Source organism: Musa acuminata, chromosome BXJ2-8 (assembly GCF_036884655.1).
Source record: "Musa acuminata AAA Group cultivar baxijiao chromosome BXJ2-8, Cavendish_Baxijiao_AAA, whole genome shotgun sequence".
NCBI classification, from domain to species: Eukaryota; Viridiplantae; Streptophyta; class Magnoliopsida; order Zingiberales; family Musaceae; genus Musa; species Musa acuminata.
The window spans coordinates 33,566,189-33,591,408 of NC_088345.1; the positions used below are offsets into that span (position 1 = coordinate 33,566,189).

A 25,220-nucleotide genomic window follows, 5' to 3' on the forward strand; every position below is an offset into this window, starting at 1 on the left:
TCCGGTACGCGGTGGGCATCGGAGAGATCCGACAATGGCGATTCCGAGATTGTTTGAGAGGTTTGGGGGATCCATACGCCGTCCGCGACGTGCACAAAGGCGAGGGACGACGCACACCAAAAGAGTGCGATCATACCAGCACTAAAGCACTGGATCCCATCAGAACTCCGAAGTTAAGCGTGCTTGGGCGAGAGTAGTACTAGGATGGGTGACCCCGTGGGAAGTCCTCGTGTTGCACTCCTTTTTGCGCCCCGAGCGACCAAAACCTCTTCCTTCGACCTCCGAGGCGATGGTTTCGGGCCTCGAAATTTGTCATGACCGCTACGCTCAGTCTCATTGGGCTCAGAGAGAGGTTTCCAGAATGGAGTCGCAATAGAGATTCCGAGTTCGTTCGAGAAAGTCCCGATGGTTTCGGCTTGCCGTGTCCGGTACACGGTTGGCATCGGAGAGATCCGACAATGGCGATTCCGAGATCGTTCGAGAGGCATGGGGGATCCATACGCCGTCCACGACGGGCACAAAGGCGAGGGACGACGCACACAAATCGAGTGTGATCATACCAGCACTAAAGCACCGGATCCCATCAGAACTCCGAAGTTAAACGTGCTTGGGCGAGAGTAGTACTAGGATGGGTGACCCCTTGGGAAGTCCTCGTGTTGCACTCCTCTTTGTGCAACGAGCGACCGAAACCTCTCCCGTCGACCTCCGAGGCCGTAATGGGGTCGTAATAGCGATTCCGAGTTCGTTCGAGAAAGTCCCGATGGTTTCCGCTTGCCGTGTCCGGTACGCGGTGGGCATCGGAGAGATCCGACAATGGCGATTCCGAGATCGTTCGAGAGGTTTGGGGGCTCCATACATCGTCCGCGACCAGCGCAAAGGCGAGGGAAGACACAAACAAAATGAGTGTGATCATACCAGCACTAAAGCATCTGATCCCATCAGAACTACAAATTTAAGCGTGCTTGGGCGAGAGTAGTACTAGGATGGGTTACCCCATGGGAAGTCCTCGTGTTGCACTCCTTTTTGCACCCCGAGCGACCAAAACCTCTCCCGTCAACCTCCGAGCGATGGTTTCGGGCCTCGGAATTTGCCGTGACTCGGAGAGAGGTTTCAGGAATGGGGTCGCAATAGTGATTCCGAGTTCGTTCGAGAAAGTCCCGATGGTTTCGGCTTGCCGTGTCCGGTACGTGGTGGGCATCGGAGAGATCCAACAATGGCGATTCCGAGATCGTTCGAGAGGTTTGGGGGCTCCATACGCCGTCTGCGATGTGCCCAAAGGCGAGGGATGACGCACTTAAAACTAGTGCGATCATACCAGCACTAAAGCACCGGATCCCATCTGAACTCTGAAGTTAAGCATGCTTGGGCGAGAGTAGTACTAGGATGGGTGACCCCCAGGGAAGTCCTCGTGTTGCACTCCTTTTTGCGCCCCGAGCGACCAAAACCTCTCCCGTCGACCTCCGAGGCGATGGTTTCGGGCGTCATCCGACAATGGCGATTCCGAGATTGTTCGAGAGGTTTGGGTGCTCCATACGCCGTCCGTGACGTGCACAAAGGCGAGGGACGACGCACACAAAACGAGTGCGATCATACCAGCACTAAAGCACCAGATCCCATCAGAACTCCGAAGTTAAGCATGCTTGGGCGACAGTAGTGCTAAGATGGGTGAGCCCCTGGGAAGTCCTCGTGTTGCACTCCTTTTTGCGCCCGTAGTGTCCAAAACCAGTCCCGTCAACCTCCGAGGCGATGGTTTCGGGCCTCGGAATTTGCCGTGACCGCTACGCAATCAGTCTCGTGGGGCTCGGAGAGATGTTTCTGGAATGGGGTCGCAATAGCGATTCCGAGTTCGTTCGAGAAAGTCCCGATGGTTTCGGCTTGCCGTGTCCGGTACGCGGTGGGCATCGGAGAGATCCGACAATGGTGATTCCGAGATTGTTCGAGAGGTTTGGGGGATCCATACGCCGTCCGCGACGTGCACAAAGGCGAGGGACGACGCACACCAAAAGAGTGCGATCATACCAGCACTAAAGCACCGGATCCCATCAGAACTCCGAAGTTAAGCGTGCTTGGGCGAGAGTAGTACTAGGATGAGTGACCTCGTGAGAAGTCCTCGTGTTGCACTCCTTTTTGTGCCCCGAGCGACCAAAACCTCTCCCGTCGACCTCCGAGGCGATGGTTTTGGGCCTCGGAATTTGTCGTGACCGTGACCGCTACGCTCAGTCTCATGGGGCTCGGAGAGAGGTTTCCAGAATGGAGTCGCAATAGCGATTTCGAGTTCGTTTGAGAAAGTCCCGATGGTTTCAGCTTGCCGTGTCCAGTATGTGGTGGGCATCGGAGAGATCCGACAATGGCGATTCCGAGATCGTTCGAGAGGCATGGGGGATCCATACGTCGTCCGCGAGGGGCACAAAGGCGAGGGACGACGCAAACAAAATGAGTGCGATCATACCAGCACTAAAGCATCTGATCCCATCAGAACTACAAATTCAAGCGTGCTTGGGCGAGAGTAGTACTAGGATGGGTTACCCCATGGGAAGTCCTCGTGTTGCACTCCTTTTTGCGCCTCGAGCGACCAAAACCTCTCCCGTCGACCTCCGAGGAGATGGATTCGGGCCTCGGAATTTGCAGTGACCGCTATGCTGTCAGTGTCATGGGGCTCGGAGAGAAGTTTCTTGAATGGAGTCGCAATAGCGATTCCGAGTTCGTTCGAGAAAGTCCCGATGGTTTCGGCTTGCCGTGTCCGGTACGCGGTGGGCATTGGTGATTCCGAGATCTTTCGAGAGGTTTGGGGGCTCCATACGTTGTCCGCGACGTCCCCAATGGCGAGGGACGACGCACACAAAACGAGTGCGATCATACTAGCACTAAAGCTCCGGATCCCATCAGAACTCCAAAGTTAAACGTGCTTGGGCGAGAGTAGTACTAGGATGGGTGACCCCCTGGGAAGTCCTCGTGTTGCACTCCTTTTTGCGCCCCGAGCGACCAAAACCTCTCCCGTCGACCTCCGAGGCGATGGTTTCGGGCATCGGAATTTGCCGTGACCGCTACGTAGTCAGTCTAGTGGGGCTCGGAGAGAGGTTTCCAGAATGGAGTCGCAATAGCGTTTCCGAGTTCATTCGAGAAAGTCCCGATTGTTTCGGCTTGCCGTGTCCGGTACGTGGTGGGCATCGAAGATATCCGATAATGGCGATTCCGAGATCGTTCGAGAGGTTTGGGGGCTCCATACGCCGTCCGCGACGTGCACAAAGGCGAGGGACGACGCACACAAAACGAGTGCGATCATACCAGCACTAAAGCATCGGATCCCATCAGAACTCCGAAGTTAAATGTGCTTGGGCGAGAGTAGTACTAGGAGTGGTGACCCCCTGGGAAGTTCTCGTGTTGCACTCCTTTTTGCGCCCCGAGCAACCAAAACCTCTCCCGTCGACCTCCGAGGCGATGGTTTCAGGCCTCGGAATTTGCCTTGACCGCTACGCAGTCATTCTCGTGGGGCTCGGAGAGAGGTTTCCGGAATGGGGTCACAATAGCGATTCCGAGTTCGTTCGAGAAAGTCCCGATGGTTTCGGCTTGCCATGTCCGGTACGCGGTGGGCATTAGAGAGATCCGACAATGGCGATTCCGAGATCGTTCGAGAGGTTTGGGGGCTCCATACGCCGTCCACGACATGCACAAAGGCGAGGGAAGACGCAAACAAAATTACTGCCATCATACCAGCACCGGATCCCATTAGAACTCCGAAGTTAAGTGTGCTTGGGCGAGAGTAGTACTAGGATGGGTGACCCCTTGGGAAGTCCTGGTGTTGCACTCCTTTTTGCGCCCCGAGTGACCAAAACCTCTCCCGTCGACCTCTGAGGAGATGGTTCCTGACAGATGGGGCATAGACATAATATCATTAGGAGCATAAACACAATTGTCCTTTCAATCTTACATATTTGGTTCCTGACAGATGTCCTTTCAATCCAGTGGCACATCAAACAAATATTTCAGAATATCAATTATGCTCCAATACCCATAAGAAAGCTATGGTCAAACCATATATCAATCTATATTATGATGGAACAAATTTCATATGAAACAGGGCTCCCAACACGGAGTTACCTTTGATTTGGTAACACAAGGTCAAAAACACAATCACTGTTTTGCAGAATTTATAGGGTCGGATTCAACAGATAATAGGGTAGGTAATTGAATTCCAAAATTTCCAAACTATATGTCAAAAGAAAGATTTTCAAATCTAGTTTCAAATAAAATCAGTTTGGTACAAATCAGAATTTAAAACAGGGAGTTATAGGCATTTTAGTATCGACAGGTCAGAAATCTTGAACCCTGTTTTACAACGTCTATAGGCTCATTTGAAACAGATGTTTGGGTAAGTATTAGGTGTCCAAAATCTACAAAATCAGTGTCAAAAGGAAGATATACGAGTATAATTTCAAACAAAATAGTTCCTGCCTGAATTCACATTTTGTGCTAATACTTATAGCTGAAACAGTGTATAGGGGTCAGTTTACCGAAAAAACTTCATAATCCATGGTTCTATGTCCAAAGGGAGATATATCAGTTTCTAAATAGAAATCCTTCAATTTATTTTGAATCAACATAAAAACAGAGACAATAAATTCTGTAGGATGGGGTTAGAACACTTGCCTTTGAGAATTTTGACCCGAAGTGAAAAGATTAATGCAAGAACCATAAAAACCCCAATTTTTTTTTTCTTCTTCTTGTTCTTCTTCTTCTTCTTCTTCTTTCTTTCTTTCCCTGATCACCCATGAGCTGCTTTCTCTGCTTCCTTAAGAACGAAGGCAGAGAGGCTTAAACGGTGGAATTTGTCATTTTGTACGTTTTGCAGTTTAGTCCTTATTTTTATCATATTCACGATTAGGTCCTTAGGGTTTACATATAGGTCCTCAGATTCTTTCTTTTTTTTTTTTGAACAGATCTCCCAAATCTTACAAATAAGTTACCTCTGATTCATACTCTATTTCTTTTGTCAATTTAAAATAAATGCTTACATTATCACCAGAAATTTATACGAAAATTCGGAAATGAGGGGTGTTACACTCTCCCCCCCTTAAAAGAAAAATTTAGTCCTCTAAATTTATCGTACCTCTATCGATGAAAAGACTGGGATACACCTTTTTCATTTCCTCCTCTAGCTCCCAAGTTGTCTCCTCTCCAGAATGATATCTCCAAATTACTTGAACCAGTGGGATAACCCGATTCCTTAGGACTTTTTCTTTCTTATCAACAATCTGAATAGGCTCTTCCATATAAGATAAATCTTTATCAATCTCCACCAGCTCATACTTAATGATGTGAGAAGGGTCATATATATACTTCCTAATCATCGAGACATGAAATATATCATAGACATGACTCAATGCTGGTGGCAAGGCAATCCTGTAAGTGACAGAACCAATCCTCTCAAGAACCTCAAAAGGTCCAATAAATCTGGGGCTTAACTTTCCTTTTTTCCCAAACCTTATAATGCCTTTGGAAGGGGAGACTTTCAAGAATACAAAATCTCCGATTTCAAACTCAATATCTCGTCTTCTATTGTCGGCATAACTCTTTTGACGACTCTGAGCAGTTTTTAACCTTTTCCTTATAACTTGAATTTTCTCGGAAGTTTTTGTACCTTGTCCGGTGCTAACAGCTTTCTGTCACCAACTTCCTCCCAACATATAGGTGTTATGCACTTTCGCCCATATAAAGCTTCATAAGGAGCCATCTGAATACTTGAATGATAACTATTATTATAAGTGAACTCAACAAGTGAAATATCCTAATCCCATTCACCTTTCCAATCCATAACATAGGCTCTAAGCAAATCCTCAAGTGTTTGAATTGTTCTTTCTGACTGACCATCAGTCTGAGGATGATATGTAGTACTAAACTTAACTTTAGTGCCCATAGATTCCTATAATCTTCTCCAGAATCTAGAGAGAAATCTGGAGTCTCTATCAGAGATGATCTCCTTTGGAATACCATGAAGTCTTACTATTTCACTGACATATAAATCTGCAAGTCTATCAAGCGAATAAGTCATATTAATCGGTAGGAAATGTGCAGATTTTGTTAACCTATCAATGATAACCCAAATAGCATCATGCTTTTTAGAGGTTCTGGGTAGTCTTGAAACAAAATCCATAGTAATGCATTCCCATTTCCATTTAGGAATATCTAAAGGTTGTAACAACCCTCCAGGTCTTTGGTGTTCTACTTTGATTTGCTGACAAGTCAAACATTTTGAAACATACATTGCAATTTCCTTCTTCATGCCTTCCCACCAATAATGACTTTGAAGATCTCTATACATCTTAGTGCTCCCAGGATGTATGGTGTACTTTGAAGTATGACTTTCCTTTAAGATTTGATTCTTGATATCTGGTTCATTTGGTACACATACCCTCTCCCCAAATCTCAATAGGCCATCCTTTGAAACTTGAAATTGTGGCTTCAATTCCTTTTCTACTTCATTCCTCAAGTAGATTAAATGTGGATCTCGTAATTGTCCTTCCTTAATTTGTTGAATAAGATCAGATTGCACTTGAATGGAGGCCATCAATATCATCGAGTCTTGCTCTTTCCTCAAAACTTTCAAATCAAAATTTTCTTCTAATAACTTCCATTACTTCACAACCAGACTAGCCATAAAACTTGTAGATTTCCAACTAAGTGCATCAGCTACAACATTGGCTTTGCCCGGGTGATAACGGATAGCACAATCATAATCCTTCAGAAGTTCTATCCATCTTCGCTGCCTCATGTTTAACTCTTTCTGAGTGAAAATATATTTTAAACTCATGTGATCAGTGAAGATTTCAAACTGTCGACCATACAAATAATGTCTCCAAATCTTTAGAGCAAAAATAATTGCTGCTAATTCCAAATCATGAGTTGGATAATTTAATTCATAACCTTTAAGTTGCCTAGAAGCATAAGCAATTACTCTCCCTTCCTGCATCAAAACACATCCTAGGCCTTTTCTTGAAGCATTAGTATAAACTACAAATCCCTCACTACCACTTGGAATAGTGAGAATAGGGGCACTAGTCAATCTTCTTTTTAACTCTTGAAAACTTTGCTCACAATCATCACCCCATACAAATTTCATATTCTTTTTAGTGAGGTTGGTGAGAGGTTGAGCGATTCGAGAAAATCCCTCCACAAATCTCCTGTAATAACCTGCCATGCCCAAAAAGCTTCGAACTTCTATTACATTTGTTGGTACTTCCCATTCAACTACAGCTTCTATTTTCCTTGGATCAACAGATATACCCTTCCCTGAAATCACATGGCCTAAGAAAGCAACTTCATTCAACCAAAATTCACATTTGCTGAACTTCGCATACAACTTCTTTTCTCTTAGTATGGACAACACATCTCTCAAGTGTTCCTCATGCTCCTAATTACTCTTTGAATACACCAATATGTCATCAATAAATACAATTACACAGATATCCAAGAGCGGTTGAAATATCCTATTCATTAGTTCCATAAAAGCTGCAGGGGCATTTGTCAAACCAAAAGGCATCACCAAGAAGTCATAATGACCATATCGAGTTCTGAAAGCTGTTTTTGAAATATCCTCCTCCTTGATCTTCAACTGATAGTAACCTGACCTCAGGTCAATCTTAGAGAATACTTGTGTACCCTACAGTTGATCAAACAAATCATCAATTCTAGGTATGGGATACTTATTTTTTATGGTCACCTGATTCAACTGTCTATAATCAATACAAACCCTCAATGTTCCTTCCTTCTTCTTCACTAATAGTACCGGAGCACCCCATGGGGATACACTGGGTCGTATAAAACCCTTATCTAATAATTCTTGTATTTGCTTCTTTAATTCCTCTTGCTCGAGTGGTGCCATCCTATAGGGAGGCTTAGATATTGGGGTTGTACTGGAGACCAGATCAATAGCAAATTCACACTCTCTATCTAGAGGTAAACTAGGCAAGTCATCTGGGAATACATCAGGGAATTCTTTGACCACTACAATTTCATCTAGGTGGGTTTCCTGATTTGAATGCTCCTTTACACACACCATATAACAAAAACAACCTTTCTGCATAAGACGATAAACTTGAAGTGCTGATATCAAGCAAGGAGACAAATCATGCCTAATGCCCTCAAAGAAAAATATAGGCTGATCTGGTATGCAGAAAGTAATTATTTTTTTGTAACAATCAATACTAGCGTGATGAGAAGATAACCAATCCATGCCAAGTATAATATCAAAGCCCTGGATCTCTAGGAGAATCAAATCAGCAAGGAGTTCGTGGTCTCTAATAGAGATCAAACAAGATGGGTAGACCAAGTTTGTTGCCAATGAATCTCCAACAGCAGTTGTTACATATAACATATAATCCAGGGGTTTAGGTAGAATATCCAAGTGACAAGCAAAGTATTGTGAAACAAACGATAAGTTGGAGCCGGGATCAAACAAAACTTTTGCATTTCTTTTAGAAACATGAAGAATACCTTCCCCACTGATTTAGAAGCTTTAGAATCTTGTTCAGTGATAGCGTACACTCTAGCATGGGCTGAGGGTCTAGGAGACAGTGGCTCTTTCTTCCTTTTCAGTGGGCAATCTCTTAATTGATGATCTAGCTTTCCACAACCAAAACATGCTCCAGTCACCCGAAAACACTGACTTGTTTCATGATTTAATCCACATTTTGCACATAACTGAGTCCTCCATAATGGTTTCCTTTTCTCAAATCCAGATGTCTTAAACCTCTTGTTACTAGCTTCATATTCATTTTCTCTCCTGCTTTTGCTAGTAAATTTGTCCCTTTTGTCCTTGCCAATGATTTCTTGAATTTCCTCCATATCTCTTTCAATTTTTAAAGCTCTTTCTACCGTATCAGCATATGTTTGTAATTTTAAAGCTGACATTTGGCTTCTTATTACTGGTCGTAATCCCCTTTCAAACCTTCTTGCTTTTCTAGATTCATCATTAGTCATATGTGTGGCAAACCTGGAGAGCTCAGTGAATTTAGATTCATACTTTGTAACCGTCATACTTCCCTGGATATGATTCAAGAACTCCAATTCTTTTTGCTCTCTCATACAATCTGGAAAATATTTATCGTTAAACTTTTCTTTGAATAACTTCCATGTCATTGGCTCATGTTTGATTTCAGACATCCTCTTAATCATTCTCCACCAGTGTTCAGCTTCTCCTTCCAGCATAAAGGTGGCAAGAAAAACCTTTCGATCATTAGGGTAATTTAAAGCATCAAATATTTTCTCTATCTGCATCATCCATCGTCCTGCCACCATTGGATCAGACTCACCACTAAAACTGGGAGGACTAAGCTTCTTAAACTATCCAATTCCCAACCCCATCTGGTTTGATGTCTCTGTTCCATCATTACTTCCTTGTTGGATAGGTTGTTGTTGTTGTTGCATCACTTGTGCCATAGTCTCCGAAGTCCGCATGATACCACTCAATTGATCAACAGTAGATGCAACAGGAGAACCAGATGATCTCGTCATCCTCGCTTCCTAAAACATCAAAAGAACATTTGCTTTGATCAATCTCTAAATAATAGTCAATAAACCTCAAAAAAGAATATTCTTAGTGATTCTCAAATCATGCTCTGATACCACCTGTCACGACCCGAGTCTGATGAGCTAACTGGCCAATAACTCCATTTTGGTCCTCAACGGTGGACCAAAATGCTTAAGCGGGAGGTTACGTAGTACACTCATCAGGCCCTTATAAGCTAATCATACACATTCCCCACTTCTGATGTGGGACTAATGGGATATTACACTATCCCCAACTCAATTAGCTTGACATCCTCGTCAAGGTCGAACATAACCCAGATCGAACCCTAACATAGTGCATGTGAGGTTTAACTCAGTGGTGGCTCCACGCCGTGATGAGTTCTCTGACTCCATCCACGGGTAGCCCTTTCCTACTACAGCCCTCTCAACCTGCCCTAATGCTAGGTCGGCTCTGATACCAAATGTCACGACTCGGGTCTGATGAGCTAACTAGCCAATAACTCCATTTTGGTCCTCAACGGCGGACCAAAATGCTTAACAGTAGATGCAACAGGAGAACCAGATGATCTCGTCATACTCGCTTCCTAAAACATCAAAAGAACATTTGCTTTGATCAATCTCTAAATAATAGTCAATAAACCTCAAAAAAGAATATTCTTAGTGATTCTCAAATCATGCTCTGATACCACCTATCACGACCCGGGTCTGATGAGCTAACTGGCCAATAACTCCATTTTGGTCCTCAACGTTGGACCAAAATGCTTAAACGGTCTGATGTGGGACTAATGGGATATTACACTATCCCCAACTCAATTAGCTTGACATCCTCGTCAAGGTCGAACATAACCCAGATCGAACCCTAACATAGTGCATGTGAGGTTTAACTCAGTGGTGGCTCCACGCCGTGATGAGTTCTCTGACTCCATCCACGGGTAGCCCTTTCCTACTACAGCCCTCTCAACCTGCCCTAATGCTAGGTCGGCTCTGATACCAAATGTCACGACTCGGGTCTGATGAGCTAACTAGCCAATAACTCCATTTTGGTCCTCAACGGCGGACCAAAATGCTTAACAGTAGATGCAACAGGAGAACCAGATGATCTCGTCATCCTCGCTTCCTAAAACATCAAAAGAACATTTGCTTTGATTAATCTATAAATAATAGTCAATAAACCTCAAAAAAGAATATTCTTAGTGATTCTCAAATCATGCTCTGATACCACCTGTCACGACCCGGGTCTAATGAGCTAACTGGCCAATAACTCCATTTTGGTCCTCAACGGAGGACCAAAATGCTTAAGCGGGAGGTTACGTAGTACACTCATCATGCCCTTATAAGCTAATCATACACATTCCCCACTTCTGATGTGGGACTAATGGGATATTACACTATCCCCAACTCAATTAGCTTGACATCCTCGTCAAGGTCGAACATAACCCAGATCGAACCCTAACATAGTGCATGTGAGGTTTAACTCAGTGGTGGCTCCACGCCGTGATGAGTTCTCTGACTCCATCCACGGGTAGCCCTTTCCTACTACAGCCCTCTCAACCTACCCTAATGCTAGGTCGGCTCTGATACCAAATGTCACGACCGTTGAGGACCAAAATGCTTAAGCGGGAGGTTACGTAACCCAACTCAATTACACTATCCCCAACTCAATTAGCTTGACATCCTCGTCAAGGTTGAACATAACCCAGATCGAACCCTAACATAGTGCATGTGAGGTTTAACTCAGTGGTGGCTCCACGCCGTGATGAGTTCTCTGACTCCATCCACGGGTAGCCCTTTCCTACTACAGCCCTCTCAACCTACCCTAATGCTAGGTCGGCTCTGATACCAAATGTCACGACCGTTGAGGACCAAAATGCTTAAGCGGGAGGTTACGTAACCCAACTCAATTACACTATCCCCAACTCAATTAGCTTGACATCCTCGTCAAGGTTGAACATAACCCAGATCGAACCCTAACATAGTGCATGTGAGGTTTAACTCAGTGGTGGCTCCACGCCGTGATGAGTTCTCTGACTCCATCCACGGGTAGCCCTTTCCTACTACAGCCCTCTCAACCTTCCCTAATGCTAGGTCGGCTCTGATACCAAATGTCACGACTCGGGTCTGATGAGCTAACTAGCCAATAACTCCATTTTGGTCCTCAACGGCGGACCAAAATGCTTAAGCGGGAGGTTACGTAGTACACTCATCAGGCCCTTATAAGATAATCACACACATTCCCCACTTCCGATGTGGGACTAATGGGATATTACACTATCCCCAACTCAATTAGCTTGACATCCTCGTCAAGGCCCGACATATCCCAGATCGAACCCTAGCATAGTGCATGTGAGGTTTAACTCAGTGGTGGCTCCACGCCGTGATGAGTTCTCTGACTCCATCCACGGGTAGCCCTTTCCTACTGCAGCCCTCTCACCCTGCCCTAATGCTAGGTCGGCTCTGATACCAAATGTCACGACCCGGGTCTGATGAGCTAACTAGCCAATAACTCCATTTTGGTCCTCAACGGCGGACCAAAATGCTTAAGCGGCAGGTTACGTAGTACACTCATCAGGCCCTTATAAGAAATCATAATCCTCATCTTTTCATCGATTGAGTTATGATCAATTTAGAGAACTAAATTTTCTTTTAAGGGGGGGGGGGAGAGTGTAATATCCCTCACTTTTGAAAATTTATTAATAAGGATTTATATGTAAATTTGAGGACCTATATGTAAATATAAAAATTTCAAGGACTAAACAGCTAAGTTATAAAATGAAAAGAAAATAAAGAAAACCGAAAATTTCGATTTTATCCCACCGCCTCCCATGCACTCTCTGTTTCTTTCGAGAAACAGAGAGGAGCAGTGGGGCGTAAGGAGAGAAGAAAGAAGAAGAAGAGGGAAAAGAAGAGAGAAGGGAAGAAGAAGAAGAAGAAGAAGAGAGGAGGATAGCTGCGGCAAGGCTGCAGCGAGGAGGTGTGTGGCGTTGGGGAGGAAAAGGGAAGAGGAGAAGAAGAGAAGGAGAAGAAGAGGGAAAATAGAGGGACGAGGGAGAGGAGCGGGAGGTGGCAGTAGCTAGGGCTGCAGCACCTCTGTTTCCTGCAGGTGGAAACAGAGGAGAGGTGTGGGGCGTTCGAAGAGGAGAAGAAGAAGAAGAGGAAGAGAAGAAGAAGAGGAAGCAGGAGAAGAGGTTGTGATACCTCTATTTCCTGCAGAGGAAACAAAGGAGAGGGTGTGTGTGACGCCGGGGAAGAAGGGGCTGCAGCTGCGGCGATGGCAGCTGCAGCTGGAAGAGAAGAAGAAGAGGAAGATGAGCAGGGGAGGAAGGAGAGGTTACGGCCGTGGCTGCGGCCGCGACTGCAGCAGTTGCAGCGGGGAGAGAAGAAGAAGAAAGGAAGGAGAAGGAAGAGGAGAAGGGAAAGAAGTAGCTGCGGTTGCGGCAGTGGCAGCTGCAGCTATGGCAGGGAAAGAGGAAGAGAAAGGAAGAAGGGAAGGAGAGGAAGAAGAGAAGGGAAAGAAGGGGCTGCGGCTGCGGCGATGGCAGCTGCAGTTGGAAGAGAAGAAGGAGAAGAAGATGAGCAGGGGAGGAAGAAGAGGCTGTGGCCGTGGCTGAGGCTGCGACTGCAGCAGTGCAGCTGGGAAAGAAGAGAAGGAAAGGAAGAAGAAGAGAATGGAAAAGGGAAGAAGAGAGGAAGAGGAGAAGGGGAGGCAGCTGTGGCAGTGGCAGTTGCAGCTGGAAGAGAAGGAGAGAAAATAGAGCAGGGGAGGAAGAAGAGGCTGCGGCTGTGGTGGCTGCGGCCATGGCTGCGACTGCGGCTGCGGCAGTTGCAGCTGGGAAAGAAAAGAAATGAAAGGGGAAAAAGGGGCTGCGGACGGGATTGCGGCTGCAGTGGCAGCGACTGCATATGCAGTAGTTATGTCTGCGAGAGAAGGGAGCAAGGAAGTAGTACAGTGGAAGGGGCTGCGGTCATGGCTATGACTGTGGTAGTGGCAGCAGCGATGGCTGCGACAACTATGTTTGAAAAAGAAAACGAAGGAATGAGAGTAAGAGAGAGCAGGTGGCTATGTCTCTATGTTATGCATGAGCTGCAATTGTGGAGGAAAAAGAAAAGATGTGTAGAAAACGAAACAGAGAGAGAGGACACGGAGGAAAAGTAGAAGGATTTGGGCTGGCACATTCTTTGGATCTTCGGATCGAAATCTTTGAAAGGCAAGTGTTCCTATCCTTCCTATTGCAAGCTTTCTATCTTTCCTATTGCAAGTGTCCTGATCTTTACTTACTGCAACTTTATCTCTACATTTGTTTTGAATATGAGGAACTTTGAATTGTTCTAGCCTTTCTTTTGATATATCTCTTGTTTAGACGTAACGATTCGAATCTGTGCAACTTCTGATATTCTGACCTTTTGATACTGATCTGCCTGCAAGTCGATGTTGGAAACTTCGATTCATACGAGTCTTGTTTTATCTGAAAACAAATTGAAATATCTTTCTAATGATATATTTCTGAGTAAATTGGAGCACAATTGATAGTTTGAATCATTTGTTCAATGTGCCTCTTGAATTCTGCCAGAAATCGAGCTTTGGTCAATTTCGTATATTCTGGTTTCATTTCTTTGGAAATTGACATTCTTTAGCTTTCTTATTCAATTGAGCTAATATGATTGCTTGGAATCCCTGTATACCCTTGCTTTCATTTCATTCCAAATCTGAATACAATTGTGAGATATTTGTTCCTTGCATCGTATTGTCTCGATAAGGCACATGTATGTTTTGTTGTTCCGCGTGTGCTTCCGATATATGCTAATTATTGTTAAAACTGCCCTCTTGTACTCTGGTGTTTGTGGGATTGTCTGGACCTTTGCCAGAAAAGGTAAAGGGTATGTGCTTAGAGCCAGCGATGCTCTAGATTATGTCTGGTGGTCATTCAGAAATGGATGAATCACGTTCTGTTTGAGATCCCACTACACCTTCTGTTTGTTTGATATGATATCCAGAGCTTTGGTTATGTGTTTCTGTACATGCTTTGGATAAGAATGATATGAATGCAACGTCAAAGACGACGTTTGAGCTTCTGTTTGGTATTTGTTATTGATATGCTCCGAAATGTTCCATATGCCATTGATATGATCCGGAACATTTCATACGCCATTGATAAGCTCCGAAATGTTTCATTTGTTATTGATATGCTCCGAAAAATTTCATATGCCTTTGTTATGCTCCAAAATGTTTCATTTGTTATTGATAAGCTCCGAAACATTTCATATGCCTTTGTTATGCTCCGAAATGTTTCATTTGCTATTGTTATGCTCTAAATGTTTCATTTGTCATTGATATGCTTCGGAACATTTCATACGCTATTGGTATGCTCCAATTACTCTATGCTCCATTTGTTATGAACCAAATATGTTTTGAATGACATGACACATATGATTTTGTATCTAATGAGATGGTATCCTTGAGAATTCTTGTATTCTGCCTTGCATTATGATATCTTACTTGTTTGAAATTGTTCCTTTTGTTCTGAATATGCTTTGTTACTTGCTGAGCTGTTTTTAGCTCACTCCGTTGTTATATAAATCTTTCAGGTCAGCTCGTTACTCTTTGAGATGTTTGAATTGGGCTGAGGCAGTGGAGAGCTATTTAGAATTATGGGCAAGTCTTGTTGGTTGTTATGCTATTATTGTATAAGCATATTTTGTATGTAATGAAATGTTGTTGATGAATCGAAATGGATATACTGTGTAAAAGTGTTAGAAGATCTCTCTTATTTGGAATTTCGGAATGTTAAGTCTAATTTATGACGATATGAACTTGTGGTGAATAGTTGGAGTTTTGATTGTATAATTTATTTAGCTGGTGGATTTATAAATGTTGTTCATGTTTGTCAAGTTGGCTTGGGTTACCATAAATGTGAATTATCGAGTGATGTGATATATGATTATAAACTGCACAGGTTTTATAGATGCGAATTTGATAGAATGTTTTCAGTGTCCTCAAATGTTAGTTTGGATCCTGGATTGGTTTGTGTTGAAAGTTTTAAATATCATGGATATTTTGAGGGGGCGTGACAGAGGTGGTTTGAGGATTACTGAAATATTTGATATGTTGACGTGCAAAATATATTGAGGTCTAATGAACTATAGTGATTAGTGGAAATTTTCTTTGATGCATTTTAGGAATCTGGGATGATGAGGACATTTAGTCCTCCTATTTCATTTGTTTCTGATTAATTAAGGGGAATGAAAGGATTGATTGGGGATATTGAATCAGAGTGGCGCAGCAGAAGCATGATGAACCTAATTTCATTGGTGGTAGAAAAAAATGGATGATGCAAATGGAGAAGATATTTGATATACAAAATTGTTCTAATGATCAAAAGATTTCTTTTGCTACCTTATATTGGAAGTAGAGGCTAATTATTATTGGCAACAATGAAAAGAATTTATGAAGATATATGGCAAAAATGATAAGGATAAGTTTAGCAATAAAAATATGATTGGAAATGAATCAGAAAGTAATAACAAGAGGGTTAAGACATTTGGATTTGAAATCGGAAGTCACCACAAAAGACTCAATCATGTGTGAATTGCAAGTTCCCTGATCGTTTCTCCAATAATTGCTCTGATATTTCTTATTGCAAGTTTCCCGCTTATTTCGATCCTTTCTATTGCAAATGTTTCGATCCTTTCTATTGCAAGTTTCCTGATCGTTTCTCCTGTAATTGTTCTAATATTTCCTATTGCAAGTATCCTAATCTTTTATCACTGTCATTTTTATCTCTACATTTGCTTTGAATATGAGGAACTTTGAATTGTTCTAGCCTTGCATTAGATATATCTCCTGTTTGACCTCCCGCTTAAGTATTTTGGTCCGCCGTTGAGGACCAAAATGGAGTTATTGGCCAGTTAGCTCATCAGACCCGGGTCGTGACATTTGGTATCAGAGCCGACCTAGCATTAGGGCAGGGTGAGAGGGCTGCAGTAGGAAAGGGCTACCCGTGGATGGAGTCAGAGAACTCATCACGGCGTGGAGCCACCACTGAGTTAAACCTCACATGCACTATGCTAGGGTTCGATCTAGGATATGTCGGGCCTTGACGAGAAATGTGTAATATCCCATTAGTCCCACATCGGAAGTGGGGAATGTGTGTGATTAGCTTATAAGGGCCTAATGAGTGTACTACGTTACCTCCCGCTTAAGCATTTTGGTCCGCCGTTGAGGACCAAAATGGAGTTATTAGCCAGTTAGCTCATCAGACCCGGGTCGTGACATTTGGTATCATCATCACGGCGTGGAGCCACCACTGAGTTAAACCTCACATGCACTATGCTAGGGTTCGATCTGGGATATGTCGGGCCTTGACGAGGACATCAAGCTAATTGAGTTGGGGATAATGTAATATCTCATTAGTCCCACATCGGAAGTGGAGAATGTGTGTGATTAGCTTATAAGGGCTTGATGAGTGTACTACGTTACCTCCCACCTAAGCATTTTGGTCCGCCGTTGAGGACCAAAATGGAGTTATTGGCCAGTTAGCTCATCAGACCCGGGTCGTGACATTTGGTATCAGAGCCGACCTAGCATTAGGGCAGGGTGAGAGGGCTGCAGTAGGAAAGGGCTACCCGTGGATGGAGTCAGAGAACTCATCACGGCGTGGAGCCACCACTGAGTTAAACCTCACATGCACTATGCTAGGGTTCGATCTGGGATATGTCGGGCCTTGACGAGGACATCAAGCTAATTGAGTTGGGGATAATGTAATATCTCATTAGTCCGACATCGGAAGTGGAGAATTTGTGTGATTAGCTTATAAGGGCCTGATGAGTGTACTACGTTACCTCCCACTTAAGCATTTTGGTCCGCCGTTGAGGACCAAAATAGAGTTATTGGCCAGTTAGCTCATCAGACCCGGGTCGTGACATTTGATATCAGAGCCGACCTAGCATTAGGGCAGGGTGAGAGGGCTGCAGTAGGAAAGGGCTACCCATGGATGGAGTCAGAGAACTCATCACGGCGTGGAGCCACCACTGAGTTAAACCTCACATGCACTATGCTAGTTGTCGGGCCTTGACGAGGAATGTGTAATATCCCATTAGTCCCACATCGGAAGTGGGGAATGTGTGTGATTAGCTTATAAGGGCCTTATGAGTGTACTACGTAACCTCCCGCTTAAGCATTTTGGTCCGCCGTTGAGGACCAAAATGGCACATGCACTATGCTAGGGTTCGATCTGGGATAGTGCACTATGCTAATGTGTAATATCCCATTAGTCCCACATCGGAAGTGGGGAATGTGTGTGATTAGCTTATAAGGGCCTTATGAGTGTACTACGTAACCTCCCACCTAAGCATTTTGGTCCGCCGTTGAGGACCAAAATGGAGTTATTGGCCAGTTAGCTCATCAGACCCGGGTCGTGACATTTGGTATCAAAGCCGACCTAGCATTAGGGCAGGGTGAGAGGGCTGCAGTAGGAAAGGGCTACCCGTGGATGGAGTCAGAGAACTCATCACGGCGTGGAGCCACCACTGAGTTAAACCTCACATGCACTATGCTAGGGTTCGATCTGGGATATGTCGGGCCTTGACGAGGACATCAAGCTAATTGAGTTGGGGATAATGTAATATCTCATTAGTCCCACATCGGAAGTGGAGAATGTGTGTGATTAGCTTATAAGGGCCTGATGAGTGTACTACTCATTAGTCCCACATCGGAAGTGGAGAATGTGTGTGATTAGCTTATAAGGGCCTGATGAGTGTACTACGTTACCTCCCACCTAAGCATTTTGGTCCGCCGTTGAGGACCAAAATGGAGTTATTGGCCAGTTAGCTCATCAGACCCGGGTCGTGACATTTGGTATCAAAGCCGACCTAGCATTAGGGCAGGGTGAGAGGGCTGCAGTAGGAAAGGGCTACCCGTGGATGGAGTCAGAGAACTCATCACGGCGTGGAGCCACCACTGAGTTAAACCTCACATGCACTATGCTAGGGTTCGATCTGGGATATGTCGGGCCTTGACGAGGACATCAAGCTAATTGAGTTGGGGATAATGTAATATCTCATTAGTCCCACATCGGAAGTGGAGAATGTGTGTGATTAGCTTATAAGGGCCTGATGAGTGTACTACTCATTAGTCCCACATCGGAAGTGGAGAATGTGTGTGATTAGCTTATAAGGGCCTGATGAGTGTACTACGTTACCTCCCAATTAAGCATTTTGGTCCGCCGTTGAGGGCCAAAATAGAGTTATTGGCCAGTTGGCCTGATGAGTGTACTACGTTACCTCCCAATTAAGCATTTTGGTCCGCCGTTGAGGGCCAAAATAGAGTTATTGGCCAGTTAGCTCATCAGACCCGGGTCGTGACATTTGGTATCAGAGCCGACCTAGCATTAGGGCAGGGTGAGAGGGCTGCAGTAGGAAAGGGCTACCCGTGGATGGAGTCAGAGAACTCATCACGGCGTGGAGCCACCACTGAGTTAAACCTCACATGCACTATGCTAGGGTTCGATCTAGGATATGTCGGGCCTTGACGAGGAATGTGTAATATCCCATTAGTCCCACATCGGAAGTGGGGAATGTGTGTGATTAGCTTATAAGGGCCTTATGAGTGTACTACGTAACCTCCCGCTTAAGCATTTTGGTCCGCCGTTGAGGACCAAAATGGCACATGCACTATGCTAGGGTTCGATCTGGGATAGTGCACTATGCTAATGTGTAATATCCCATTAGTCCCACATCGGAAGTGGGGAATGTGTGTGATTAGCTTATAAGGGCCTTATGAGTGTACTACGTAACCTCCCACCTAAGCATTTTGGTCCGCCGTTGAGGACCAAAATGGAGTTATTGGCTAGTTAGCTCATCAGACCCGGGTCGTGACCTTTGGTATCAAAGCCGACCTAGCATTAGGGCAGGGTGAGAGGGCTGCAGTAGGAAAGGGCTACCCGTGGATGGAGTCAGAGAACTCATCACGGCGTGGAGCCACCACTGAGTTAAACCTCACATGCACTATGCTAGGGTTCGATCTGGGATATGTCGGGCCTTGACGAGGACATCAAGCTAATTGAGTTGGGGATAATGTAATATCTCATTAGTCCCACATCGGAAGTGGAGAATGTGTGTGATTAGCTTATAAGGGCCTGATGAGTGTACTACGTTACCTCCCACTTAAGCATTTTGGTCCGCCGTTGAGGACCAAAATAGAGTTATTGGCCAGTTAGCTCATCAGACCCGGGTCGTGACATTTGGTATCAGAGCCGACCTAGCATTAGGGCAGGGTGAGAGGGCTGCAGTAGGAAAGGGCTACCCGTGGATGGAGTCAGAGAACTCATCACGGCGCGGAGCCACCACTGAGTTAAACCTCACATGCACTATGCTAGGGTTCGATCTGGGATATGTCGGGCCTTGACGAGGACATCAAGCTAATTGAGTTGGGGATAATGTAATATCTCATTAGTCCCACATCGGAAGTGGAGAATGTGTGTGATTAGCTTATAAGGGCCTAATGAGTGTACTACGTTACCTCCCACTTAAGCATTTTGGTCCGCCGTTGAGGACCAAAATAGAGTTATTGGCCAGTTAGCTCATCAGACCCGGGTCGTGACATTTGGTATCAGAGCCGACCTAGCATTAGGGCAGGGTGAGAGGGTCGTGACATTTGGTATCAGAGCCGACCTAGCATTAGGGCAGGGTGAGAGGGTCGTGACATTTGGTATCAGAGCCGACCTAGCATTAGGGCAGGGTGAGAGGGCTGCAGTAGGAAAGGGCTACCCGTGGATGGAGTCAGAGAACTCATCACGGCGTGGAGCCACCACTGAGTTAAACCTCACATGCACTATGCTAGGGTTCGATCTAGGATATGTCGGGCCTTGACGAGGAAAAATGGAGTTATTGGCCAGTTAGCTCATCAGACCCGGGTCGTGACATTTGGTATCAGAGCCGACCTAGCATTAGGGCAGGGTGAGAGGGCTGCAGTAGGAAAGGGCTACCCGTGGATGGAGTCAGAGAACTCATCACGGCGTGGAGCCACCACTGAGTTAAACCTCACATGCACTATGCTAGGGTTCGATCTGGGATATGTCGGGCCTTGACGAGGACATCAAGCTAATTGAGTTGGGGATAATGTAATATCTCATTAGTCCCACATCGGAAGTGGAGAATGTGTGTGATTAGCTTATAAGGGCCTGATGAGTGTACTACGTTACCTCCCACTTAAGCATTTTGGTCCGCCGTTGAGGACCAAAATAGAGTTATTGGCCAGTTAGCTCATCAGACCCGGGTCGTGACATTTGGTATCAGAGCCGACCTAGCATTAGGGCAGGGTGAGAGGGTCGTGACATTTGGTATCAGAGCCGACCTAGCATTAGGGCAGGGTGAGAGGGCTGCAGTAGGAAAGGGCTACCCGTGGATGGAGTCAGAGAACTCATCACGGCGTGGAGCCACCACTGAGTTAAACCTCACATGCACTATGCTAGGGTTCGATCTAGGATATGTCGGGCCTTGACGAGGAAAAATGGAGTTATTGGCCAGTTAGCTCATCAGACCCGGGTCGTGACATTTGGTATCAGAGCCGACCTAGCATTAGGGCAGGGTGAGAGGGCTGCAGTAGGAAAGGGCTACCCGTGGATGGAGTCAGAGAACTCATCACGGCGTGGAGCCACCACTGAGTTAAACCTCACATGCACTATGCTAGGGTTCGATCTGGGATATGTCGGGCCTTGACGAGGACATCAAGCTAATTGAGTTGGGGATAATGTAATATCTCATTAGTCCCACATCGGAAGTGGAGAATGTGTGTGATTAGCTTATAAGGGCCTGATGAGTGTACTACGTTACCTCCCACTTAAGCATTTTGGTCCGCCGTTGAGGACCAAAATAGAGTTATTGGCCAGTTAGCTCATCAGACCCGGGTCGTGACATTTGGTATCAGAGCCGACCTAGCATTAGGGCAGGGTGAGAGGGCTGCAGTAGGAAAGGGCTACCCGTGGATGGAGTCAGAGAACTCATCACGGCGTGGAGCCACCACTGAGTTAAACCTCACATGCACTATGCTAGGGTTCGATCTAGGATATGTCGGGCCTTGACGAGGAATGTGTAATATCCCATTAGTCCCACATCGGAAGTGGGGAATGTGTGTGATTAGCTTATAAGGGCCTTATGAGTGTACTACGTAACCTCCCGCTTAAGCATTTTGGTCCGCCGTTGAGGACCAAAATGGCACATGCACTATGCTAGGGTTCGATCTGGGATATGTCGAGCCTTGATGAGGACGTCAAGTTAATTGAGTTGGGGATAATGTAATATCCCATTAGTCCCACATCGGAAGTGGAGAATGTGTGTGATTAGCTTATAAGGGCCTGATGAGTGTACTACGTTACCTCCCACTTAAGCATTTTGGTCCGCCGTTGAGGACCAAAATGGAGTTATTGGCCAGTTAACTCATCAGACCCGGGTCGTGACATTTGGTATCAGAGCCGACCTAGCGACATTTGGTATCAGAGCCGACCTAGCATTAGGGCAGGGTGAGAGGGCTGCAGTAGGAAAGGGCTACCCGTGGATGGAGTCAGAGAACTCATCACGGCGTGGAGCCACCACTGAGTTAAACCTCACATGCACTATGCTAGGGGCCTTGACGAGGAATACGTAACCTCCCGCTTAAGCATTTTGGTCCGCCGTTGAGGACCAAAATGGAGTTATTAGCCAGTTAGCTCATGAGACCCGGGTCGTGACATTTGGTATCAGAGCCGACCTAGCGACATTTGGTATCAGAGCCGACCTAGCATTAGGGCAGGGTGAGAGGGCTGCAGTAGGAAAGGGCTACCCGTGGATGGAGTCAGAGAACTCATCACGGCGTGGAGCCACCACTGAGTTAAACCTCACATGCACTATGCTAGGGTTCGATCTAGGATATGTCGGGCCTTGACGAGGAATACGTAACCTCCCGCTTAAGCATTTTGGTCCGCCGTTGAGGACCAAAATGGAGTTATTAGCCAGTTAGCTCATGAGACCCGGGTCGTGACATTTGGTATCATCATCACGGCGTGGAGCCACCACTGTGTTAAACCTCACATGCACTATGCTAGGGTTCGATCTGGGATATGTCGGGCCTTGACGAGGACGTCAAGCTAATTGAGTTGGGGATAATGTAATATCTCATTAGTCCCACATCGGAAGTGGAGAATGTGCGTGATTAGCTTATAAGGGCCTGATGAGTATACTACGTTACCTCCCACTTAAGCATTTTGGTCCGCCGTTGAGGACCAAAATGGAGTTATTGGCCAGTTAGCTCATCAGACCCGGGTCGTGACATTTGGTATCAGAGCCGACCTAGCATTAGGGCAGGGTGAGAGGGCTGCAGTTGGAAAGGGCTACCCGTGGATGGAGTCAGAGAACTCATCACGGCGTGGAGCCACCACTGAGTTAAACCTCACATGCACTATGCTAGGGTTCGATCTGGGATATGTCGGGCCTTGACGAGGACGTCAAGCTAATTGAGTTGGGGATAATGTAATATCTCATTAGTCCCACATCGGAAGTGGAGAATGTGCATGATTAGCTTATAAGGGCCTGATGAGTGTACTACGTTACCTCCCACTTAAGCATTTTGGTCCGCCATTGAGGACCAAAATGGAGTTATTGGCCAGTTAGCTCATCAGACCCGGGTCGTGACATTTGGTATCAGAGCCGACCTAGCATTAGGGCAGGGTGAGAGGGCTGCAGTTGGAAAGGGCTACCCGTGGATGGAGTCAGAGAACTCATCACGGCGTGGAGCCACCACCGAGTTAAACCTCACATGCACTATGCTAGGGTTCGATCTGGGATATGTCGGGCCTTGACGAGGACGTCAAGCTAATTGAGTTGGGGATAGTGTAATATTCCATTAGTCCCATATCGGAAGTGGTGTAATATCCCATTAGTCCCACATCGGAAGTGGGGAATGTTAGGATCGAGAGCACTAAGAGGGGGGGGGGGTGAATTAGTGCAGCTAAAATCTTTCAGCGATTAAAAATGAAAGCTGCGTTCGTTCGATAAAAACTATTTTAATGCAAAATCTGATTCTAAGATTACTTATGATTAAGTGCAGTTTACGTTTAAACACAGTTAGTGTCTAAACACAGTTTGCGTCTAAATGCATATTGCGTCTAAGCGCAGTTTGCGTCTAAACACAGTTTGCGTCTAAGCGCAGTTTAAGCAGAAGTATAAAGACAATGTGCTGCTATTGTACAGCTCAAAAAGTGATCTGCAAAAAGTAGATTTACGTCTAAACACAGATTTACGTCTAAACGCAGATTTACGTCTTAAACGCAGATTTATGTCTGAACTTTGAAACTCGTTTCTATACTCGCAGAAGACAGTATGCAGTTGAAATCAAGACGTAAACGTAAATTGAAATCTGATGATTGTGCGAGGAAAGCCGATTTACGTCTAAATGCAGTTTTACGTCTAAATGTTGAAACTCGTTCGTAAAATTGCAGAAGACAGTTTGCAGTTATAAATAGAATCAAAATGTGAATGTAAACTGCAAGGAAACTCGTTCGTAAAAGCGCAGAAGACATTTCACAGTTATAAACAGATTCAAGACGTAAATGTAAGCTGCAATGTAAAGATCGTACGAAAACACCTTTTGACGTCTGAATGCAGATTCGGAAAGATTAGAACTTAGAAACTTGTTCGTAAAAGCGCAGAGAGCAGTAGCTATGTAGGAGGTTTGCAGTAATGATAAAGTGCTCAAAATAAACGCAAACCAGAGATTTAGAGTGGTTCAGTCAGTCTTGACCTACTCCACTTTTGGCTTCCTCCACCGGCGAGGTCACCGACGTCAACTAGGGGCCTTCCTTCAATAGGCGAAGGCCAACTGCCCTTTTACAGTTTCTCTCCTTTTGACGGGCTCAGGAGACAACCCTTACAGATCTTTTCTCTCCTCTCTTTACAACTCAAGACTTGAAGAACAGAAAAGAGGAGAACTTTTGGACTTTAGACAAATTTGAGCTCTTAGAATCACTGAAAAGATCAAGAATTCGGTGTGGATCTGTATCCCTTCAGTGCTGAATGGGTGGGGTATTTATAGGCCCCAACCCAATTCAAATTTGGAGCTCAAAACGATCAAATCCCGGAATTTCGGGATCAGGCGGTTGCACCTCTCGACTGGAGAGGTTGCACCGCCTGGCAGAGCTCGAAGACCGAGCTCAGGCGGTGCCACCTCTCTGTCAGGGAGGTTGCACCGCCCAGTCTTGCTCGAAGACTGAGCTCAAGCGGTGCCACCTCTCTGTCAGGGAGGTTGCACCGCCCAGTCTAGCTCGAAGACTGAGCTCAGGCGGTGCCACCTCTCTGTCAGGGAGGTTGCACCGCCCAGTCTTGCTCGAAGACTGAGCTCAAGCGGTGCCACCTCCTAGCTGGGGAGGTTGCACCGCCCAGTCTCGCTGGGAGGCTTAGCCCAGGCGGTGCCACCTCCTCGCCTAGGCGGTTGCACCTCCTGGTGCAATCAGGGTCCGAATAGTTAGCTCCATTCGGCCCAATTTCAATCTTTTCAGGGGCCCAATTGCCCCAAGATTAAGCTAATGGGATCACCTCCCATTTTTCAACTTAATCAACGTGCTAACTACGATTAAATCTAAGACAATTTCTGCAGCTTTGCTCCGATGCGTCAATCGCTTCTTCCGGCAAGTTTCCGGCGAACTTCCGTCGATCATCCGATGAACCCTCGG

The 25,220-nt window shown here is 45.5% G+C and overlaps 9 non-coding genes and 1 pseudogene across 9 annotated transcripts; all 10 read left to right on the forward strand.

The window, feature by feature from the left end:
• Window positions 1-122: 122 nt before the first annotated feature.
• On the forward strand, window positions 123-241 carry LOC135621656 (5S ribosomal RNA). The gene has a single exon (XR_010490819.1). It is a non-coding gene; the product is annotated as a 5S ribosomal RNA (ribosomal RNA).
• A 305-nt stretch (window positions 242-546) lies between these two features.
• Window positions 547-665, forward strand: LOC135620473 (5S ribosomal RNA). Its single transcript, XR_010489715.1, has one exon. It is a non-coding gene; the product is annotated as a 5S ribosomal RNA (ribosomal RNA).
• Window positions 666-901: 236 nt separating this feature from the next.
• Window positions 902-1,020, forward strand: LOC135621242 (5S ribosomal RNA). Its single transcript, XR_010490466.1, has one exon. It is a non-coding gene; the product is annotated as a 5S ribosomal RNA (ribosomal RNA).
• A 281-nt stretch (window positions 1,021-1,301) lies between these two features.
• LOC135620854 (5S ribosomal RNA) lies at window positions 1,302-1,420 on the forward strand. Its single transcript, XR_010490084.1, has one exon. It is a non-coding gene; the product is annotated as a 5S ribosomal RNA (ribosomal RNA).
• A 159-nt stretch (window positions 1,421-1,579) lies between these two features.
• On the forward strand, window positions 1,580-1,698 carry LOC135621219 (5S ribosomal RNA). The gene has a single exon (XR_010490444.1). It is a non-coding gene; the product is annotated as a 5S ribosomal RNA (ribosomal RNA).
• Window positions 1,699-2,005: 307 nt separating this feature from the next.
• On the forward strand, window positions 2,006-2,124 carry LOC135620572 (5S ribosomal RNA). The gene has a single exon (XR_010489815.1). It is a non-coding gene; the product is annotated as a 5S ribosomal RNA (ribosomal RNA).
• Window positions 2,125-2,435: 311 nt separating this feature from the next.
• LOC135621248 (5S ribosomal RNA) lies at window positions 2,436-2,554 on the forward strand. The gene has a single exon (XR_010490472.1). It is a non-coding gene; the product is annotated as a 5S ribosomal RNA (ribosomal RNA).
• Window positions 2,555-2,845: 291 nt separating this feature from the next.
• On the forward strand, window positions 2,846-2,964 carry LOC135620734 (5S ribosomal RNA). The gene has a single exon (XR_010489970.1). It is a non-coding gene; the product is annotated as a 5S ribosomal RNA (ribosomal RNA).
• Window positions 2,965-3,271: 307 nt separating this feature from the next.
• Window positions 3,272-3,390, forward strand: LOC135620991 (5S ribosomal RNA). The gene has a single exon (XR_010490219.1). It is a non-coding gene; the product is annotated as a 5S ribosomal RNA (ribosomal RNA).
• A 307-nt stretch (window positions 3,391-3,697) lies between these two features.
• On the forward strand, window positions 3,698-3,808 carry LOC135621321 (5S ribosomal RNA; annotated as a pseudogene).
• Window positions 3,809-25,220: the final 21,412 nt, after the last annotated feature.